Genomic DNA, 9562 nt, shown 5'->3' with positions numbered 1-9562 from the left:
TCTCTCCTATTTCAAACTTGTAAGTAAATAGCCAGGCAAGGCGTGTTAGTTTTCCTTTGTTTTCTCAACTTGTAAATGTACCTTTTTCTAGAGTGTTTATCTCTGTTTGCTGTACTTTGAACCTGAGACTAGAGGGGGATCCTCTGAGCTCTTTAAGTTTGATTACCCTGTAAAGTTATTTTCCATCCTGATTTTACAGAGAGGATTTTTACCTTTTTCTTTAATTAAAAGTCTTCTTTTTAAGAACCTGATTGATTTTTCCTTGTTTTTAGATCCAAGGGGTTTGGATCTGTATTCACCAAGGAATTGGTGAAGAGTTTCTCAAGGCTTCCCAGGGAAGGGAATAAGGGGGGGAGGGATAGCTCAGTGGTTTGAGCATTGGCCTGCTAAACCCAGGGTTGTGAGTTCAATCCTTGAGGGGGTCACTTGGGGATCTGGGGCAAAATCAGTACTTGGTCCTGCTAGTGAAGGCAGGGGGCTGGACTCGATGACCTTTCAAGGTCCCTTCCAGTTCTAGGAGATGGGATATCTCCATTAATTTATTTAATTTATGGTGGCAGCGGACCAGAGCTAAGCTGGTAGTTAAGCTTAGAAGTCTTCATGCAGGCCCCCACATTTGTACCCTAAAGTTCAAAGTGGGGAAGCAGCCTTGACAACGTCTATGTCCCAATCACCACTGGACACATGCAGGTGAACATGGCTTTGAAGGGAGGCTGTAGACCAACAGGCAAGGAGAGAGAGCATGTTGGCCAACACCTTAGAGAGAAGTAATGAAGGAAGAACAAACACCACCTGTAGTCACCTTCCGGGTTCCAGGCCTCTGCTCAGGAGGACATGCTTCGCCCTGCCCAGGGAGATCAAAAACTCACAAGATGAAGAAATTCTCCCTCTGCACCCAGAATGAGCAGGAAATCTTTTATTAGAAAACAAGCTGCAGCTAGAGGGAAGCAGGAGTCTGTACTCAGCCTTTCTACACATTTATCTTAGAGGCCAGTCAGGGTAATGCACCGGTGTCCCCTGGAGCAGCAGTGACACCCAGTGGCCAGTCAGGATAATGAACAGACTATTTCCCCTGGAGCAGCCGTGACAGCTGGTGGTCAGTCAGGATAATGCACAGAGTGCATCTGCCCTGGAGCAGCAGTGACACCCAGTGGCCAGACAAGGTTATGCACAGAGTGTTTCTCAAAGAACAGTAACACCCCAGGGACAGCACCAGCCTTTTCCGGTGGTGGTGAATAGACAAAAATGTGGCAGCTGCAACCCTCTTTGCCATGAGGCCCTGCCCCTTCTGTGGTTCCACCCTCTGCTCCTCCTCAGCGAAGTGCCAGCCCTGCCTCCTCTCCTCCAAGGCTCTGGCCCATGGCCATGTCAGAGGCCAGAAGCCAGAGTCGGGCAGGGTGAGGCGGCTGCCGCGCTAGCTGATGTCAGAGTGCAGGCAGCCGCAGAGCTTCCCCATCTTTTCCTCCTTGGGACCACAGGGCTGTGGCTGCTCCTCAGCTCCCTACTGCCCTTTGACCGCTCACCGCCTGTAAGAGCCTCCCTGGTGCGGGGTCCAGCTACGGGGCCAACACAGCCCTCGGGGAGCAGGACTCAGGAACCCAGGCCAGAGCACATCAGTCCGGGATGCTGTGCTGAGCCTTGGACCCTCCACCTGCCCTGGGTGGTACACCCTTGTGAGCGGACACACGGGCCAAGGGCTATGCCCCGCTCACATCCTCTGAAGCTAGCCAGAGTTGGTAGGGAGGAGGACTAGAGTAGCCACCACACAAAATTCAGTTAAAGTCAAGTATTCATTAAGCTAATTTTTCCTACTGGGGACTAGGCTGCTGCAACAGGGATGGGATGGGAGGAGCCTAGGGTAACTTCTAGGGAACAAATTTTTAGGCCTGACTGGAGTCTTTGCAAAAGCAAAGTTACAACCCCACCCCACCCCTGCGCACACACAAACACACACACAAAACACCCTACTGATCAATCACTGAACAGACATCCAGCTGCCCCAAGCAGTGCCCAGGTCACCACAATCTAGAAACACAGGCCAGAGAAGACAACTCCCATGAGGTATCAGGGCCGGTGAGGAGCTGCACTAGAAATACACATTAGATCAGGGGTAGGCAACCTAAAGCATGCGTGCTGAAGGCAGCACGCGAGCTGATTTTCACTGCCTGGGTCCTGGCCACCGATCCGGGGGGCTCTGCATTTTAATTTAATTTTAAATGAAGCTTCTTAAACATTTTAAAAACCTTATTTACTTTACATACAACAATAGTTTAGTTATATATTATAGAAATAGACCTTCTAAAGATGTTAAAATGTATTATTGGCACACAAAACCTTAAATTAGAGTGAATAAATAAAGACTCGGCACATCACTTCTGAAAGACTGTCGACTCCTGCATTAGATGTTGCCAAGGAAGATCAGTAGCTCTCAAGATGGAGAAATTCTCCACCTCCCCCTAGAGCTAGTTGGGAACCTTTTATTGGATATTAGCCCCAGCCAAAGGGAAGTACTCTCTCTAGTCATCTGAGCTGTCACCAGAGCCTTTAGGAGACAAACACTTATCTTAGGACAACAACAGCTGCTTTGCTCCCCGCTGGTCTTGACTGGCCCCTGTCTTGAGGCCAGGCTAGTTTTGCTCTCCACCTCAGGACAGAGCTGAACTACTCTGCTACAAGTGTTCCCTTGCAGAAAACACAACCCAAGAAGAAAAAGTTAGTGGCAGAGACAGCAATGGTATTTAGCTCTGGCTCTTGCTATTCCAGAGGGATTTTTTCTACACTCCTTGAGACAGTAACAGCTAACTGAAGAGGCATCTGGCTGCTCCTGCACCCAAAGCAATCACACTGCACAGCAGACTATTGTTCCTTCCCCTTGCCTTTATCCCAAAGAGGTCTGTACCTAACCAGAATGCTCATGTCCTCTGAAAGGAGCTAGAGTCAGTACAGACAAGGAGCAGAGTGCAATGACCAGTTATTCACACCCAGTGATGTGGAAGGCAGAGAGTTGAGGCCTGAGCATCTCTGGTTACAGGCAATTTGCCCTCCTGGAAGATAACCATAATTCAAGAAAACTAATGCTTTCCATTCCCGGGGCCCTGACAACTCCAAGTGGGAAGCCAGGGCTCCCACAACCTTCACATGCCCCAGTTATATTCAATGACTTTTTTTCTCATGGACCCACCCCATGCTAACATAACACGTTTCTCTCCATAGACAAGAGTGTTTGCAGCACTCTTTCAATACTTAGTTTAAGTAAATTTCCATTTGCACCTACTCCCCATCTCGCTGTCTGGTTTCCATTCCTCTGAATGGGCTCAGGGTGGCTGCTCCTTCTCCTGGTCTCTCCTCCAGGTTGGCCATTCTCTCATCTTCCCAATGTCATTAGGAACTGAAAAGAGAACGTAGGCCAGCACTGGCGTGTGGAGGACAGACATGGGCAGGCAGGTCACCTGGCTTCTGCTTCCTGGAGCCCCCTTCCCTAGTCCCCTCCAGCCAAGCCAGTGCTTGAAGTGATCAGCTCTGGTAAGAGACTACAGTCCTGCAGGTCTCTCCCTACCGCCATCCCAGCCCATGCCTGGCCAGGATGCTCAGGTCCTCTGAAGGACCAGAAGATGGTTTTCTTTGGCTGTACTTGATATTGTGTCCAGTGACTCACACCCAGTGACTTGGAAGGACAGACAGGGAATAACAGAGGGTCCCGAGTTGCAGGCAGGTTTTCCTCCTTCACATTCAGTCTTGGGGAGCAGGGTGATGCTCCTAGCCCATTAACAGCCAAATGCGAGGCTCCAACCTCCCCAGGACCCAGCCCATGCAAACAAGAAGAATCTCTCTGTTCTGAGGGAGGCACCTTGCTACTCAGACACTGGATAGAGAGACATCATTTCAGCAAAATACACAGCTGCTCCTCCTCCATCACCAGACAGAATTCTCTGGCTACTCAGCTCCTGCTAAGTAGGATGTCTAGGCAGCTCAGGTCCTCTTCTTCCAGCCCCTCATCGGGTTGGGCTGCTCCACTGGCCTGGACAAGTCCTCTGCAAGCACAGCAAATAACCCAAGAGCCATCGCTTCCTGAACTTGTGCTGGGGTGTGAACTTCTATCTTCCCTGCCTCACCTGCACTAGAGCAGACCTAGATTAAGAGAGAGAGTCAACAATGATTAAAGCTAAGATTATATCACGGAGGTCACAGAATTCAGTGACATTTTCCGCCTCAGCCCTGGGGCAGTGACACTGGAACTGTCAGCCGCTGGGGGCCCCGTAGTTATCAGCCACCGATGGCGGCAGGGGCCCCCTTCAGCTTTCAGCAGCCATGGGTGGTGGGGGAACTCCCACAGGCCCATGCCACAACAGATGGACCCCAGAGCTCCCAGCCGCTGCAGGCAGACTGGAGTTCCGCAGCCCCATGCGATTGCAGATGGACCCCATAGCCAGGGCCGGCTCTAGAATTTTTGCCGCCCAAAGCAAAAACAATTTTGGCCGCCCCCTCCCCTTCTTTAATTACCCCACCCCCGGCCCCGCCTCAACTCCGCCCCTTCCCCAAATCCCCAGCCCTGCCTCCTCCCCCCAGGCTCTCAAGCCTAGGAAAGAGGGAGGGAGGGGGAGAAGCGGCGCCCGTGCCGCGGCCGCTCGGGATCTCCCCCTCCCTCCCAGGCTTGAGAGCCTGGGAGGGAGGGCGAGCAGCGGCGCGCGAATCAGCTGTTTCGTGCACCGTGGCAGCAGCAGCGGAGGTAAGCTAGGGCGGCCGGGGCACATTTTTAGGGGCGGCATTCTGGCGCCGGCCATGCCGCCCTAAAAATGTGCCGCCCCAAGCACCAGCTTGTTTTGCTGGTGCCTAGAGCCGGCCCTGCCCATAGCTCCCAGCCATCACAGGCAGATCCTAAAGCTCCCATTTGCCACATGTCGCAGCGGGACCCAGGAGCGCCCAGCCACTGTGGGCAGGGGCAGGGCCCCACAGCTTCAGCTGCTGCAGGCAGCGGGGGAACCCCACAGGCCTACACCACTGCGTATGGAACCCAGAGCTCCCAGCCGCTGCAGGTGGACCCAGGAGTTCCAAACAGCCATTGATGGCTTGGGGACCCCACCGCCCCACGTCATTACAAATAGACCCCTGTAGCAAACATGATCCTACCCCCTCTCTAGGGTGCCACTGACACAAAAACAATCTAAAAAAAAATACTTATGAATCACTATTGGTTGGCACCCCATTGCCACCCGTATTTCTATGCTGCTGCTGACCAAACCCTCCTGCCAAAATCTAACCCCCAACCCAAAGTTTTAACCCCCCCCCCAAACCGGAGCCCAAATTGCACCAAAAATTGCTCACCCTGGTCCCCAACCCTAAACCCCTTAACTCAAACCATAGCCCCATCCTCCCCCAACCCTAACCACGAGCTCTGAGCCCAACCCTGCTAAGCCTGACACCCTCCCCGCCCAACTCCCACACTGTGCAAACCCCCAGGAATCCTGCTTCGTTCAGGCCGCCCAGCTACAGGAACTTCGCTCACACACACAGAAGCGGATTCTGCAGCTACAAACATCGCGCGCGTTCACTGGCAGCGCCCACCACAAAGCAGGGAGTTCGGTCCAACCCCCAGCACCAGTGGCTGCGCCCACGAGCCTGTGGCTGGTTCGCTGCCCACAGGATCCTCGCGCTCCAGCCTGGCGATTTCCTGCCTCTCTTCAGCGACTCCAAACGGTCCTGGGGCTTCGAGAAGTTTCTGAGCCACAGTGCCTGCAGCAGCGATCTCCGCCCCCAGGCAGTGACAGCCCATTGGCTGCCATCTCGGTCAGAAAACGTCACCTAGCGACAGCCCATTGGCTGCCAGAAAACACCAGTGCGCGCAAGCGGGCGCAACCTGTGAACACCCCCCTGCGGCTTTTCGCCAGGCAGGACGGCAGTGACTGCTGCTGGGGGTCTCCGTTCCTCCGCCCGGGCAGCCGGAATCGGCGCCACTCGGCCTCGACCTGTTTCTTGCGGGCATTCGCTGAGCTCTGACTGCACAAGGCCCTGACGGGTCCACCTAGCATTGCTTTCAGAAAGCATCACCAATGGGAGATTAGCTCTGTCAGAAAACGTCACTTAGTGAGGGCCCTGTAGGAGATCAGCTTTCAGAAAACCTCACCTCACTAGGCCCAATGGGAGATCAGCTGTCAGAAAACGCCTGGCAGGCTGGCACCACAGCTCTTCTCAAGTTGCCAGACAGTGAGCGGCCCGCCCCCCCCCCCCGTAACGTAGCAGCTCTTCCCACACTCACCAGCGGGCACTAGATGGGCCCATGCTGCCTTCCAATCCAGGTACTGCCGCGCGCCTCAACCGCTCCCCCATGCTCTTCCGTTCTGTGGTCAGTCACCCAGAGCCACCGTCACAATAGCGTGCCTAAAACATGGGCAATAACACCCCACAACAAAGCCAGGCAACAGCTTAGTTAAGAGAAGAAGAAAAAACTCAGTGGTTTAGTCTCAAAACCGCCAGGAAACATAATTTTGGCACAACACCACATTTGTGTAATCTTGTGTAATCTCTCTTCTCTAGTTTATTAAAAGTGCCCAGCGCGCCTTCATCACGTCGGGCAACAGGCTTCCAGCTCAGGGTGACCACACCCCCAGTCAGTGGCAGGCTCCCAATAAGCTACACTAAAAATATGGGTCCCAACCCCAAAACTTACTCAAATTTGGCACCAGTGTCCCCAAACTGCCAGCTTTTAATATTCAAATAAGATATGCCACCCTCAGTCAACTCCTCTTGCTCTCCAGTGGAAGCCTGCCACCAGAGAACAACATTGATATTTAAATTAGCTAGTACATCGCTCAGTCAATTCCCTCTGCTCTCCAGCAGGTGATGTTGGAGAGCTCTGAGCTCGCTCACTTACCTTTCTCCCATCGGCTTCAGGCTCCAGGGTTTGCAAATGCATCTCTAGGATTCTAGCAGAAGAATATCACTTATTCACTTGGGTTAGCAGTTGAGGAATGTCGTGCTGTTCTGAGGGGACGTACTTGCATACTTGGGAAATTATTGCAAAGATACAATTAGAATTTCTGTTAGGCAATTTATATTTGGTAAAAACCTTATTTATTGAAAGAAATGCTGGTGTGACAGCACGGTTACTGGGTCTACAAAACACTTTCCCTCATGGGTGAAACAAGAAATTAGAATTAGAAAATTACATAGTTTGTTCCAATGTTGGTACAGGTTTAATTTCGCTTATGTGCAGGTTTGTTTAAGGCTGACTGTTTTGGTTTATTGTTTTGGTTTGTTTTTGTTTTTTTTTAGTTGAAGTGGAGCTTTTAATTGACTTTTGCTGGATTGGAATGTCTGACATGCAATACCAATTTTGACATAATTCTGCATATTTTATACAGATTTGGCCAGTATTCAACAATTCAATTGCTTTATAGGTGGTTTTAATAGTAGGGCTTATTTATTTTATGTTATTTTATCATCCTGTAGTAGCACTCTTTTTTGATAATTTATGACATTTTTTAATTTTTGTTTTTAAAAACAAAATAAGCTTTTCTTAATGTTTGGGTTTTAAATTAAGCATTGTTTACAGTTTCAAATTTCGGTTTCTGATGATCTATTTAAGAGGATTTTGGATTTATACTAAAATTTGGACAGATTTAGATTATTTATATGGACTTGGACTAAATCCTATTTACTATTTTATTTTAATAAAAGTGATATTGCTATAAACCCTGGCCAGGGGGGAGAGGAGATGAGCCTGGCCTTTAACTGAGGAGCAGAGGCCTGGCCCCAATGCGGGTGGAGACAGGTGATGAGGGGGGCGCAGCCCCTCAATGTTTTCTCCAGCCTACCTCACCCCCCCTGCAACAAACGGCAAGAGGCTAATGCCACACCTGCTGGCCACTCTGCATTACCCCAACTGGTCACTGGGTGTCACTGCTGCTCCATGGGAGACCCCCAGTGCATTACCTTGACTGGACACCGGGTGTCACTGCTATGCCAAGGGGAACATGCTCTGTGGGAAAAAAAGGGAAGGAGGAGGATCCGGGGCCAGTCAGCCTCACCTCAGTCCCTGGAAAAATCATGGAGCAGGTCCTCAAGGAATCAATTATGAAACATTTAGAGGAGAGGAAAGTGATCAGGAACAGTCAGCATGGATTCACGAAGGGGAAGTCGTGCCTGACTAACCTAATTGCCTTCTATGATGAGATAACTGGCTCTGTGGATGAGGGGAAAGCAGTGGATGTGTTATTCCTTGACTTTAGCAAAGCTTTTGATACAGTCTCCCACAGTATTCTTGCCGCCAAGTTAAAGAAGTATGGGCTGGATGAATGGACTGTAAGGTGGACAGAAAGCTGGCTAGATCATCGGGCTCAATGGCTCCATGTCTAGTTGGCAGCCAGTTTCAAGCGGAGTGCCCCAAGGGTCAGTCCTGGGGCTGGTTTTGTTTAATATCTTTATTAATGATCTGGAGGATGGTGTGGACTGCACTCTCAGCAAGTTTGCAGATGACACTAAACTAGGAGGCGTGGTAGATACACTAGAGGGTAGGGATCGGATACAGAGGGACCTAGACAAATTAGAAGATTGGGCCAAAAAAAACCTGATGAGGTTCAACAAGGACAAGTGCAGAGTCCTGCACTTAGGACGGAAGAATCCCATGCACTGCTACAGACTAGGGACCGAATGGCTAGGTAGCAGTTCTGCAGAAAAGGACCTAGGGGTCACAGTGGACGAGAAGCTGGATATGAGTCAACAGTGTGCTCTTGTTGCCAAGAAGGCTAACGGCATTTTGGGCTGTATAAGTAGGGGCATTGCCAGCAGATCGAGGAACGTGATCGTTCCCCTTTATTCGACATTGGTGAGGCCTCATCTGGAATACTATGTCCAGTTTTGGGCCCCACACTACAAGAAGGATGTGGAAAAATTTGAAAGAGTCCAGCGGAGGGCAACAAAAATGATTAGGGGTCTGGAGCACATGACTTATGAGGAGAGGCTGAGGGAACTGGGATTGTTTAGTCTCCAGAAGAGAAGAATGAGGGGGGATTTGATAGCAGCCTTCAACTACCTGAAGGGGGGTTCCAAAGAGGATGGAGCTCGGTTGTTCTCAGTGGTGGCAGATGACAAAACAAGGAGCAATGGTCTCAAGTTGCAGTGGGGGAGGTCCAGGTTGGATATCAGGAAAAACTATTTCACTAGGAGGGTGGTGAAACACTGGAATGCATTACCTAGGGAGGTGGTAGAGTCTCCTTCCTTGGAGGTTTTTAAGGCCCGGCTTGACAAAGTCCTGGCTGGGATGATTTAGCTGGGAATTGGTCCTGCTTTGAGCAGGGGGTTGGACTAGATGACCTCTTGAGGTCCCTTCCAACTCTGATATTCTATGATTCTATGTGCATTACCCTGACAGGCCACTGCTCCAAGGGAGACATACTCTCTGCATTACCCTGACTGGCCACCGGGTGTCACTGCTGCTTCATGGGAGATACACTCTGTGCATTTCCCTGACTGGCCACCAGGTGTCACTGCTGCTCCAAGAGAAACACCTTCTGTGCATTACCCCAACTGGCCACCAGGTGTCACTGCTATGCCAAGGGAAACATAT

This window comes from Malaclemys terrapin, chromosome 22 (genome assembly GCF_027887155.1).
Source record: "Malaclemys terrapin pileata isolate rMalTer1 chromosome 22, rMalTer1.hap1, whole genome shotgun sequence".
NCBI classification, from domain to species: domain Eukaryota; kingdom Metazoa; phylum Chordata; order Testudines; family Emydidae; genus Malaclemys; species Malaclemys terrapin.
Note: the sequence above shows the minus strand (reverse complement) of the source record.